Source organism: Sander vitreus, chromosome 12 (assembly GCF_031162955.1).
Source record: "Sander vitreus isolate 19-12246 chromosome 12, sanVit1, whole genome shotgun sequence".
NCBI lineage: Eukaryota > Metazoa > Chordata > Actinopteri > Perciformes > Percidae > Sander > Sander vitreus.
The window spans coordinates 375790-390310 of record NC_135866.1 but is presented as its reverse complement, the minus strand read 5'-3'; the positions used below and the strand labels follow the sequence as shown (position 1 = coordinate 390310).

General features: G+C 39.8%; 1 protein-coding gene and 1 long non-coding RNA gene across 3 annotated transcripts in view; one reads left to right on the top strand and one right to left on the bottom strand.

Annotated features, from left to right (window-relative positions):
- LOC144526488 (receptor-type tyrosine-protein phosphatase N2-like) overlaps positions 1–14521 on the bottom strand; it is a 313934-nt gene that overhangs the window by 93031 nt on the left and 206382 nt on the right. The window lies entirely within an intron of this gene.
- LOC144526489 (uncharacterized) lies at positions 8377–11749 on the top strand. Its single transcript, XR_013502761.1, has 2 exons — positions 8377–8462; positions 8613–11749. It is a non-coding gene; the product is annotated as an uncharacterized LOC144526489 (long non-coding RNA).

The following is a 14521-nucleotide window of genomic DNA, read 5'->3' as shown; positions in this document are numbered from 1 at the left end:
TTATATGCTCACACACTCATAGGGCCCTAACTTGCATCCAGCGCAATTGACTTTGTACATCGACGCATGTATCATTCCTATTTTCCACCCGACACACAGCGGACTTTACCCTCAACAGACTCACGTCAGTAAATTAGGGAATGAACTTGCGCTCCCGAGGGAGGTTCAGCAAAAAGAGGAGGCGTGTTCCGGCGCAAACGTTCCCTAGTGCTATTTTGCAGTTTCAGAAAACAGTTCCGCCACAAAAAAAACCTAGTCTAAAGTCAGTGGCGCGTTATTCAGATGCTATATTAAGGGAGCATGCTTGGCTGTAATGTAGAGTGTTCACACCGCGCATACACTTTGCTTCTCTCATCTCACGGACCCAGCAGCCATTTTTGCAAACCATACATAAATACAAGGAAAAATATGACCTTGTTTTACACAACATTTCCATGAATCATGGATGTGTTGATGACATAAATGAGGAAATATTAGAGGACTTAAGGAGCTGTGATGTTGAACTTCATGTGCCGATGCCACTTAACCCAAATGCCCCCCAGCAGCAGCACGGGAGAGAAGAGCTGCATCGTCTATAGTGAGGTCATCTCGGGCTAATGTTAGACTACACTGCAAAAATATCACCATGCATTCATAACCTCGTGATTCAGTGAGAGTGAGCCCTAAATATCGGAAAGTATGTTTTTGTGACATAAAGAAAAATCAATACCAAACGTTGATGTATTAAGAGCGTGCACCCAGCATATCCACCATTATAATAGCAATCCGCCATGGAACAAGCGCGCCTGCTTTTAAAGGGAATGTGAGATAACGCTCTGATTGGTTTATTGCACGTTACGCCCAAACCACACCTATGAGTAATGTAGCTACTTCAGACCAACCCATTTTAGATTTGCGTCGGGCGCAAGAGTCATTTATCCCGCCGGTATAATAGCAACAGCACCCGAGATCCGCCCACAAAGCTACTTATGTTTGGCATTTGACACTTGCGTTTCAGATCGTTAAAATAGGGCCCAGACTCTTTTTTCCAGATAGCTATTCTTCTTTTTTTATAAATAGGAGTCATAAAGCTAGTACAAATCTTTCACAATTAAGTTTTCAACTCATAACACTTCTAAATTTCACAAAAAGTCTGAACACACCTTCAAAATATTTATTTATATAGTGATGTTGGAGGCTTTTCTTGGTTATGAATGACTTGTCTTTGGAATCTTTATGTTCATGTTGATTGACCTTTAAACTCAGCAGACTAATTTACCCAGGATAGTACTCTAGAAGTCAAAAATGTGTTGAAAAGCCGAAAGAATATACAATGAAAATATTACATCTTTATAAGCAGCTTTCCCCTCATTTTCTTGACATCGGTGAGCCAACGCCTCACTAAAGGCGTTGACTTTTCCTTAAATTCTTCATTTAAATGTAGCACAAACTAGATGCACACACCTCAAACATCAATCACTTGATTTGTATGGTGTTATAGTATCAGACAATCCAGGATCATCTCTACAAGGTTCTATTTTCATTGCAGTAAACGCTCCAATTAACTTTCATTCGTGGCAGTTTTTTAATTGATTGGCAATCAGCCGCTCGTGACAGACACCTAGCCGACAGGTATTCATCCATTACACCCAGCGTTGCTCTCATTTCATGGTGGGTGCATGTTAGACACTGGCTGTTCATAGGTATTATCAAAACACACACAATTTAATTAGTCCCTTCCCCAAACATCCCAGCGTCTACAAAGTGAAGGCAAACTGTCAGGGCCTGTGATTTCAAGGGGGTCCTGTCTCAGATGTCCTTTAAGAGATAACAGATACGGTTCCATCAACATTCATATCTTTTTTTCCAAAGCAGGTTGAAATTATCAATTTGCTGAACTCTACAATCAAGTATAATCTCCCCCCCCCATGCTTTAAGGTAGAGAGGATTGCCGTGTTTGGGGTCCTGCTAAAAAGCAGTGGTATTGGTCTGAAAAACAATGCAATCTTTTCAAAGTATTCATCACCTGATAAAAGCTGCCAAGGTCAGACCTGTGGGAGATTGCTCGATCGAAAACATTATTTCTGCACTGGGGTCGTTTGCCTGGAGAGCACTTTTAAAGAAGCAAAACTGCTTAGGAACAGCAGTAGTGGTGGTTGAAGTGCAATAATGTCTGGTCCATTAAACTTTCTTTTAAAATTTGTACCATTATGGGGTGTTGGGATTGCATAGTGGGCTAAGAAAACCATGAAAACTGATCATCGCTTTCCCTCGCCTGGTCTGATCTCATGTCTCACTCTAGCTCAGCTCTCTAATGAAGACGAAAATGGTACAAAGAAGATAATGCATATTTTCCCTAAACAACAGTCTCATTAGAAACTAAAGCACGATCAGATAGAGAGCTGAATTTGAATCCACTTTAGGTCAGACAAGGGTCTGCTGCACCACCATGTCAGTTAGTTTCTCTAATCAGTCTGTCTGAACAATAACTTTCTGTGCATGTTTTAAAACAAATGCGTTCTTAGTAATACACTTGTTAATAAAAGCAGAACATATTTAGCAACTATATTGTCACATAATCATCATACAGAATGAGTCTATAATGACTTACCCCTCTCCTTAAGAAACCCTCAACCCATCTGAAGTAAACAATTACACACCTGTCTCTCTTCTTCCATTTCTCTGCAAAACACTTGAGTGTGCAATCTTCAATCAACTCTCTTCCTACATTCACCAGGTGTGTTCAGATAAAGTGCCTTGCTTTACTTATATTAATATATCTGCTGGAATGTGTTCATTCGCCACAATCAGCCAATGTACTGACTGCGCAGGCATCAGCTGTAGCTAATGTACAGTACTATTGTTCACATCTGCTCACATACTCATGTCTTCCATTGACTTGTATGCAGTTGTGCCTCTGAAATTCCCTTCACACAGTCTGAACAAAACTTAAATCCTACATCTAACACCCATGGGTGTTGTAGTTGTGAAATGCTCAAAAAATACTTATATAACTGTACAACATGTATTATTATTAGATGGATATGATTGAGCTTATATTATGGCATTTTTCAGTCTTTCATACATAAATCCGTCTCAGAGAAGCCTCAGTCTAATGCTCTGATTTATTTTGAATGTGTCACAAAGCAGTTATGGTTAACATTTGCAGGTATAGTTGAGAGTTGTGTTGCCTTCCCTGTCTACCCTTGGTTTACCTGCTTCACTTTGTAAATACTTCTAATCGTGGATGAAATTAGACCCACCATGGCGACTGACTCAGTCATCATCAGCATAGAAATGCATTACCAACGGCTTGTGATCAGCAGACACACTGGAGCTAACAGTGACCTGCTAAAGGGCGGTTCATTGCTGTTAATTGCTTACCACACAGCTCATGCTGTGATTGAGAACAGCTACATTTGCCAACAGGAAGAAAACAAAGAAGAAAACAGTCATACAAATTAAGTAGTCCATTATATGCACACAGAACTGCCAAATAGTAAGTAGCAACTGAACAAATGATAAGTCAGAGTTGCTGCTACGACTGTAAATGTGAGGTGGCAAAAACAGAGAGAAAAGTTAATTCTAAATCTGCACAATTATGTCATCATTATGGTATTGATGGTGCTAATTAAAGCTAAAACGTTTTCCTTGTGTTTGTTTATCACTTGTCAAACATATTGCAGATCTTTACAGAGAATAAATCCAAGCTTTAAAGACAAACAGCAACACAAAATGCTAAACACACTATTAGTCAAAATGCCTAATACAGGAGAAATGTGACAACATTGTTTTCTTTCTTACTTTCTTTTTAACTCATGACCAAAACCTGAGCCTTACCTCATTTTTTTTATCACCAAACCTTTACAATGTGACACATATTAAACTGTAGGTTATTCATGCCATTTTCAAACAATAATTTCATTATACAGGAACATAACTGCATAACCTGTGATGAGGACACAATTGCTGAGATACGTTTTCATGAATTAAAAGTACCAGAAATGTTAACTATTCCTCATTTAAGATTCACTATAAATTGCCAGTGAATACAGTATAATTGCTGTGGTACAAGTTTTGAACAGTTACTAAATTGCTCGTTTACCAGTTGCAGACAGCAAAAGCCTCAGCACACATGCACTAACGTACGGCAAAGAAGACAAGACAAACAGTATGATATCGTCGCTGACCTCTCAGTCCCGGCAGTTCCCGGCTGTGCTGAAGTTTAAATCGCTTCAAATACTACGGGCTTGTAATGCAGGCCATATGGGAACTGACATGTTTTCTACTGTTGCATTTAGTCTAGACTGAAGCCTCAGCCGAATGATTAAAATGTAATAATGAATCATGTAGCCACATCTCACTCTGCTGTGTCCTCTGCACCGAAAGAGTTTCTGCATTTTGTTTAAGGAATAAATAAAGTATGTTGTTGTTTTTATTAATGTGATCCCATAGGCTTTACCTGTCATACATCATTCTAGCAATGGAAATATTTGATCACCTTCATCATCAGATTGATTGCTTTATTTTGCTGTTGTGGTCCCAGGCAGTCTCCCTCAATCTGGAACAGCATCTGCTAGATGCCTTAAATGTAAATTTACATTTGTGCAATCACGCGGCTTATGTTTTTAAGTTTTTTTGTGTTTTTTTGAAATTTTTTCTAGTTCTTTTTCTGCTATACTAAGGGCCTATGACTGTACATGTTATAAATACATGCTAGCAAACTGAGAATAAAAAGAGAAAAAGGTTGAGTATAATGACAGTGTTTTGTTATTGTCCATGTACAAGTGGATTTCAATTCAGCAGCCAGTACGGTTTGCATCTGACGTGCTGCAGCTGAGCTGGGGTGCGTTGGCAGAGTGTAGTATACGTACAATGGAACGCAAGGCCGTCACTGATGAGGGGGAGGAACACTCACAGCCTGTCTGACATTCACCTTCACCTTTGAACAAAGACTGTACTGTGCCTCATTGTGAGTGTCTTTGTGCATGTTTCTATGAGTGTGTGTCAGATTCTGAGATCCTGAACTGCTCATCATACAAGAGTGTGTGCATGGACAAAGCCTATATATAATCAGTGCTATACTCAGTGTGGTACATAATATTGATCACCTTTATAGAGTTGGGGAACTCTAGAGCTATTGTTGCTCACATGGATGCAGAGGTTCAATCCCAACATCAGTACTACCCAGGGCTCCAGACTAACTGTTTTGACTAGGAGCACTGTAGCCCCTAACTGAAAACTTTAGGGGCACAGACAGAAAATGTAGGGGCGCACAGTCCACACACGTTAAATCGACCTGCAAAGCAATATTTCCCCATTTGAACTGTATTACTGACAACTGCTTTGGTAATAAATACAGAAACTACAATGTGCTGTTTAGTTCACAGTCAATTTAATTGAAAGGTGCTCAACAAATGCACATTCAGAAATGTAAACAAAGTATTATTACGTTCATTACAGTGCAAAAAACAAACCAAAACAAGCACATTGAGGTAAAGATGAGGTAGGTGGTCACTTGTCACTTACTGTAGCATCAGGACAGGTAAGGACTGATCAGCATCTAGGCTTCCTACCAGGACCAAGTCTTTCTGTAGGAGAACCACTACAGTGAGGACTGATCAGCATCTAGGCTTCCTACCAGGACCAAGTCTTTCTGTAGGAGAACCACCACAGTGAGGACTGATCAGCATCTAGGCTGCCTACCAGGACCAAGTCTTTCTGTAGGAGAACCACCACAGTGAGGACTGATCAGCATCTATGCTGCCTACCAGGACCAAGTCTTTCTGTAGGAGATTGAGAACAAGATGGAGGCGGTTCAGATGACGGTTTTAGTAGAAATGCTAAAACATTGAAACATTGAATTCCGCTGCCCAAAACGACGAAAATCCTTGGCCACATTTGAAATACTGTTTTTCATTTAAATTCAAGAGGGCCAATAGTATCATAATGCAATGTCAGATGTGCCTGCCAAAGAACTGGCAGCATTCAATAACTCCACTTCTAATCTGTGGAAGCATGTTTTGGTAAGTATTTGTGCATTGGTACTTCAAATGAAGTTTTCATGACTAATAGCAAATCAATGGTGAATCGAGATCGCGATTTCATAACGATTAATTGTGAAGGCCTACTTGAGTAAAGCAATGCGCTGCTGAGAATGAATAGGGGAAACACTGGAATGGATATTTGGTGTTATTTTAAATGAACAGGAAACATTGATGTATGAAACTACTAATTATATTAATTTATTTATAAATCAAAGGTGCCAGAATGTCGTTCTGGATCTTTTCTGGCAGGACACACAGTGTAGATGACGTTTCCCACGCAGTTGACTAATCACTCACGGACCCTCCCCCCTCACAGATTTTGGCCAACTCTGGCAGACTTGCTCCCTCCTCATTTTTCAACATGAAATAAAAAATAAAAAAGTCTAATTCACCATTCACACGTGTGAGTAGTTGTAAAAAATATTTGCACTGTCTCAAAAAATGGACATAAAATGCCACCATTTGGTCCCAGTCTGGAGCCCTGCTACTTCCTTTAGGTTCTGTGGTCTGTGAGGATTTGAATATGTTTCCTTAAAATCTTCCTAAAAAAAGCAGAAACCAACATAATTTTACAAGTCAAATTATGGCCTATTGTAAACTTTGGAAGTGTACCCTCACCATATTAGTTGTAATGTGTATGTTATTTGGGTAACACTTTATTTGAAGGGGTGTGCATAAGACATAATTATGACATGACACCTGTCATGGACATGAAGTAGTCATTTTGAATGTTCATGACATTGTCATATGGGAAATTATGACACTTTTAATGCAAAGTTAGCATTATTTGAGATGTCTGTGTTATGACAATCTGACATTAAGCAAGACAATATAACCTGTCGATGTCTTTGTTATGACAACTTGACATTATCCTAGACAACAAAACTCGTCATAAATATGTCATGACATCAAACTTTAAGAAACTATTTAACTATATAACTTAACACATAATATAACTTTATGTGTTAACATTAAATTAAACTAGCATTAAGTGGTTGGTTTTTACATTGGCTGTCATGAGACAATTATAATTGTGTCATGAATATTTTTCCTTGACTTCAAGTAAAGTGAAACTAGGGTTGGGTATGGAAACCTGGTGCTAATACAGCACTGGTGCCTAAACGACCGCTATCTACCAGACCGAATAGCAACGCAGATTTCGGTGCCTCATTTAGGTGCCACTTAAATGCCAGCGCTGCTCTCCGATGCTCCGAAATGGACATTAGAGGCAACATAGGCATCGCTGCACAGGATGCTAGTAAACACTACACTTGGCAGCAGGTAACGTTAGCCTACTGTTAGCTAGCAGCTGGCTTAAACATGGTTAAAATACTGACAGCTAAACGGTGTAGAGTGTGACTGTATTTCACTGGAGAGGATTCCAACACCGGAACATTCAGTAGTCTGCAGCTGCCGTTGTCGGATAAACAACACACACGGTGCGTTCATTTGAAACTAGTAAGCCTCGAGGTGCATTCAAAGTTAATGTAAAATACCCTTTTCCCATAATGTGGTTGTTTTTCTAGTTTTAACAGCAATTTACTGGTGAAGTAAGTTATTGTTATAAGTTATGGTTATTACATCTTTAATAAATCATTCAATTTTGACCACATGGCCTAAGCAATAAACAAGCTGTTATTTAATGTCGCCAACTGTCGTTTTGTGCTCTTCCTTTTTGTTAATCTTAATGTTTTTAAGTATCGGTTCAGACACCATTTAGGCACTTGTACCGTTAAAAACCCTAACAAAAGTGAAACAATTTGGACTTGTCATAAAAGTTGATTTTACCATCGAATGCTTATATAACAGTGCCAAGAAAAATATCCTTGACCTCAATTAAAGTGGAACCATTTGGACTTGTCATTAAGATGTCATAAAAATTATAAGACCAGTTTGACGACAGTAAATGCAGTACAGAGGTGATTTAATGTGTTTTTGACAGATAACATAACTTTAGGCTAACATTACTTTCACCAGTCTCCTGTGTGAAAGTGCTGTGGTTGTTTGACCCATCCACAATCAGTGAGATTCACTAATGTTAGGCAACATTTAGAAAAAATACACATTTGAATAGTAATTTCAGCATTCAATTAGTATTGATTTTTTTACTATTCAAATAATATTCCACTTCCCGGGAATTCATTCCTACATCCCTACATTAGACTAAGCTAAATTACCAACTACCATTGTTTAGGTTAGTTTATCTTGGGGTGAATGATATTTCCTTCTCATTCTTTACTTGTGTCGCCTTTTAGGCATTATATTGCATAGACTTTTATTTTGTACAAGCTTTTATTTTGAAATGGTTTCATGCCTAAGGAGTTCCAGGGTCAGGGGTTAGTTTCCTGTTAGTGGTTAGAGAAAGATGGTAGAATCAGCCAACATGCTTTCGTCATCTATTGCAATCCACATCGTAAATGCTGCAGAGGCAATGTCGTAAGTTGATAATTTCATTGTGTTAATTATAATGTAAATGTTAAGATGCATATTTACAGTAAAAGGCATTTGATGACTGTAATTAAAAACGTTTTATTTACATATATTTACATAGGATTAAACAATTTTGTATCTTGTGTTTTGTTACAGTTTTCACTCTTCTGTCTGTGACATGATGTAAAGAGCCACAGTAAACAGCTTGAGAAGCTTACTACGACTCAACTCGTCATTTTCAGAAAGAGTTTAGCTAGTTGAATAGCTGCAGTTGCTACACTGTAGCGAAGACAACATATTACTACACGATTACTTCTGAAACACAATTATCTCCATGTATTCATATACGTAGGGGGTGGCAGTAGCTCAGGGTTGCTGGTACAGACCAAGTGCAAAGTGTAGACTGGTAGCTGGAGCGGTCCCAGTTCACAGCCTGGGCACTGAGCAAGGTACCCTTGAGCAAAGCACCAAACCCCCAACTGCTCGAGGCACCTGTCCATCTCTCCAATTAGTGCATGTATAGGTCCTGGGCATGTGTGTGTATTTCAGGACTGTGCTAATAAAGTATTTCTTCTTCTTCATATTTGAATAAAGCAAAGTCATTGACGTGTATGTGATAATGTACATGAATGTACATGCACTCAGCCCTTTGCTATACTCCCTGTACACCAGCGACTGTTCCCCAGCTCCTCCAACCAACACCATCATTAAATTCGCAGATGACACCACAGTCGTCGGTCATATAGTAGAGGGAGATGAGACACACTACCAAAGAGCTGATTCTGGACTTCAGGAGGAGGAAGTGGCAGATGGACCCACTGCCACTCCTCATAGAAGGTGCTAGCGTTGAGAGGGTCCACACCTTCAAATTTTCTGGGAGTCCACATCGCTAATGACCTCTCCTGGACAGCTATCACCACCACCATCATCAAAAGGGCACAGCAGTGCCTCTACTTCCTCAGACTGCTAAAGAGAAACAACCTAAGGGAGACGCTGCTGGTGGCCTTTTATCACTCTGTTGTTGAAAAAACATTGACGTACTGCATCACAGTGTGGTATGCAAGCTGCACTGTGATGCAGTACAAAACACTGCAAAGGGTCATCCAGTCTGCAGAAAAGATCATTGGCTGTTCGCTGCCCACACTTGACAGCATCGCCTCATCCTGCTACCTCAGCAGAGCAAAAAACATACTCAAAGATTCCTCTCACAATCCTGGATGTGAAAGCCCCGTTACTGGACTACTGAATATAATAATATTCCATTATATTTAGTATTTTAAATTGTTACCTGCCACCAGAATTTTGTGATTTCCTTCCCATGAATATAGACGTTTTTACCATAAATTTGTGCCTAAAAATGTATCAGAATGCAGGAATTGAAGTCTTTTACCCTCAAAACTTTGTGTTCCCCCAAAGGCCAATTCTGAACAAGGAAAAACCCTGAAGTATAATCACAGACAGCAATGAAAACATATTTAAATTGCAGAGTTAGAGTGTTAAAACAGATGAAAAGATGGAGAACCAGACAGACAATATGTACAGTGTAACAGAAAGAAACCCGGACAATCAGACAGAAAGTGACAACAAAGAACAACATACTGTAGAGAATGACAGTATACAAACGGCGGTGTCCGTGGGTGGGGCTGCATGGGCGGGGTAGCGTGGGCTGGTGTGGCTACAGTGCCAGGGCTGAATTTTTGTCCAAGTCCGCCCCTGCACCTAAGCAACGAACACTTTCAGTTCCTCCCCTAAGGAAGGCGTTACAGGTCTGTCAGAACCCGCACATCCAGGTTCAGAGACAGCTTTTTCTCCACAGCCATCACAACTCTAAACATTCAATTACAGAAAGAGGACTTCATCATGCTGAATGATTATCTTGCCTGTTTTGCACTGCACCAGTACTGTGATCTTTGGTGTGAGAGTATGGCGTGAGTAAGTGTATGAATATATACTACTATGCACTAGAAGCACCTGTCCCATTATGTGTATGTGAGGGTATGGTTTGTGGAAGGGTATGGCGTGTGCATATGAATGTATACTTCTAGGCACCAGAAGGAGTAGCACTTAAATTTCGTTGTGACAGTGTTTTACAATGTTTTACAATGACAAATAAGGATTCGATTCTGACACACACACACACACACACACACACACACACACACACACACACCACTACTGTGTAAACAGATCAGTCCACTCACTCCATCAATGTCCATCAGCCAGGCCGCTGATGCATTCTGCTAGCCCCATGATGGGAGGGAGATATTCTGGGGAGCTTGTAATGGTTGCTGTGGTGGGTGGGGGTAATTACGGCAAAGCCTTCGGGCCCTGACAGTCCTCTCTGTGCCCACCCGCGGAGTACTGTGCCTGGGTAACAGTTTCTCCAAGCCTGCCTGTCAGTGTCTGGTAGGCTCTGCTGAAGATCAGCCAGCCTCCCAGCTAACAGAAACCTTAAGCTGCAGATGCCACGCAGTGTGGTGCTGCTGTTCCTATCACCAGGAGGAGAGGGGATTTGGGATAGGCAGATGTGCGGATGAAGTACATGGCAATAACACACAAATAACAAGCAACCGATTTGCACAAACATATACATTATGGATGTTTTCTCTCTCTCTCTCTCTGGCTCTTTCTCTGTCAGCCAAACATGTATTTGTTACATTTTGTTAAGAACAAGGTTTATTTTTAAGTATCTAAAAGGTTGGAAAACTCAATCCCACCCTATCTGACAGTATCACCCATATTCTGTAATTAGCTGGTTCCAACTCTTCTTTGAGGCTATATTTAATTTAAAACTAAATTTTTTTATTCAAACCCAAGACGTCATGTTCAATTCCTGACCAAAAACTAAATAAATCAATCTAAAGAGCTCTTTAAAGGTAGTAAGCTAGTTGAGTTGTGAATATTCTAGTGTCGAACTACTCAAGAATGACTCCACCAAGAGTAATTGTATTTATGTGGTTTACATATTGCATGATATTACGTATTGTGTCTTCTTCTGACTGGCTAACGTTAGCCACTGGTAAATTTACATTCAGGAATCAGATGGGTATTTCTACATGTGTTGAAAACAGAAGATGCAACATCTGGGTGTGACGGTGTTGGAGTTGTTTGAAGACATCTTTAACAGAGCTTAGTAATGCAACTAATACATTCTGCTGATTATTACAGTAAAGTAATGAGCAATGAATAATTTACATTGTTCAAGTAATTTGTAAAGCAATATGTGTTTATGTTGATATGAGGCTGAGTAGGTTTGATTTGGGATTCTTAATAAAAACACACACACCTCCTGATTCTTCTCTTCATGTGCAGATAATGTTCATGTTAACGAGTGATTGAAGTCATCTACTATCATACCAAGATGCCACTGACTAATCAGGCGTGAGACCTAGTTAATAAGCCATTTGAGAGTAATAAACATACAACAGTGTTACAGCTCAGTATTCAGGACTTTAGACAGAGCCTACAGGTGCATATTACCAGGCTTGATGCTGTTGTCATTACACACCTTGTTTGCTAGAGTAGAGTCTCTCAGGAGTGCATTTTGTCTGAGAGAACAAGAGATGCAGACTGTTGTGGTGTATTCTAATTCTGGGCTTTCATTTTCCTACTTTTTTTTTCTGGGTGACCTCAACTGTACCTAATATCCCATTTAGCACCTGGGGAAAACAGGAGAGGTGATGTGAGCCTTGTAGGCCAGCTGTCTGTAGTGCCACGCTGTTTGCCAGAACGCCCAACAGGTGCCCACAGCCCCCTAAGCAGCCTGCTGGTCTGCTGAAGTATAGCTGGGAGAACAATATGTGTATACTAAAGGGGCCATTTTTGAGAACTCTGTCAGCCTCTCGCAGCTTCTTCTCTGTACTTTAAAATGTTAAGTACTAGTATGGATTTGGAAAATATTAAATTAAAGACGAATGTAGCATCTATGACGTCACTCGTATTGAAGCAGCAAGTGTTCATGCTCAATGACAAAATACTGTAGGTTGTCATTTACTTCCAAAATGGCCGTTCTAAAACACGACTAATACAATTTTTTTATAATCTACCAACTCCATGGTTAAGGTTTGGTTAAGTCCAGGCAACTATAACTACTTGCTTATGGTTAGGGAAGGGTTATTTTCATGTTTTAAAGGAGGAGGGCCTTCTCAGATGTTGAAGTTGCATGCTTTGTATACCAAAACTCAACCTCTGAAGTTAAAGCCTCTCTCCAATCAAAACTGCATTGCAAGAGAGAATAAAACAATTTAGTGTTAAAAACACAATTTCATGTGTCATAAAACAACACTGTGAGTGTCAGATATTTAACACTATTAAAGAGGTAAATATTACTGTAACACTATTCAAAGTGTAACTTTAACCTCGGAACCGGTGACAATTATATAAACACTGAGAAATTGTTCATTTTAACCCTATGCGAGTTACGTAAGAAAGCTTTTTTGCACACCTGTTTTGTCGGGCAGGTGCGTAGGATATGATCAAAAGTAGCAGATCAAAAGCTTAGAGAAGAGTCCCGCACACTGACCATTACGCAAGCAATAATTTATTTAGAAAAGTACAATGTTTTGGTCTCAGACCTTCATCAGGTAAATTCGCACATTCACCTCAACCATAGCCTTAAATAGTTTGGTTGACTAACCAGGACCAATCAGGTCCGGCTCTTGAATGACATCATTTATTCACAAAGTGGCACTCCCATCACGGACTGTGAACAGGAAAAGGCAGAAAAACAGACCAATTTTGTTATAGGCTCATGATCAATGCATTGTCATTAGCCCAGTATTTTTCTACTCTTAATCAGAGAGGACACAGTCCATTCAAAGGTGGATCATTACATTGGTTAAATTACATTATAACAGTCCATATGCACATATACAATGAACAGTTCCTGAGGATAAACTAATAAGGAAAAAAGGAAAAAACAACCAACAAGGAAAAAACATCAAATTAGCATAACATGATATTGAGATCAAATTCATCATTAAGGCCTTTTGGCGATAGGGTCTGCAAAGTAAATATCCAATATGACTCACGTCTTTTTAGTAGAAGTCGTGGTTGTCCCCCCTTTTTGGAAGACTGACTTGTTCAATGCCACAAAAGTGCAATAATGAGATGTCATGCTTATGATCATTAAAGTGTACCGCGACCGGGTAATCCCAGTCGTTTCTGCGAATAGAGCTCTTATGTTCGCTAATGCGTCGTTTTAACTACCTTATGGTCTTACCTACACACACTAGACCACATGGACACGTTAAAATGTACACTACATGAGTGGAGGCACAAGTGATGACACTCTTAATTGGAAAAATCTTGTAATTGTGGGGATGGAGTTGAATACAGTTCAACAGTTCCAATTTTACAGGGATGTATGAAAGTGTTAGCGAAAGCCACAAGGATTGATGAATGGGAACATTACTTTAGTCAATGTCTTTACAATAACAACTATTTCAATGTGTTAGATCAAATAGGAACTGGGCTACAGACATACATCGACCTCCATGGCAGAGGTAAGAAACCCTGCTTTCTGAGAGTAAGCAAACTGCCTTCCACAACCAGGTAGACCTGTCATTACCATATCAAAGGCCATTCGGGCTACGTGTCTCGGCCAGAGAGAAAAAGAAGAGCCAGCACTTCAGCAGCCTGTCAATTCCATTTTTCACATGGAGCCATTTGAATATCTATGGCAGGAGATGCAGATGGATGCACCAGTGTACGCACTCAAACACAGACACACATGTAGCTGTATACACACTCTCACTCTTACACTCACATGCAGGTAATAATGTATGTATGTATACAAGCTCACACTCATGCCATTGTTCTGATCTTCTATGATTTATTATCCTTTTTGTGATGAAAATTATAGACAGAACAGGGCACAGTGGTGAACTGACAACCTTTATCCAGTGTGTGTGTGTGTGTGTGTGTGTGTGTGTGTGTCTCTGCTTCATGAATATTCTCTTTCAAATCCAGCTCTTTTCTCAGGCACCTGGACAGACAGCAGACAACAATACAGTGTCATTACGAGCGATGCGATCACTCTGCTCTCCTCCAACCGCAGAAACAAC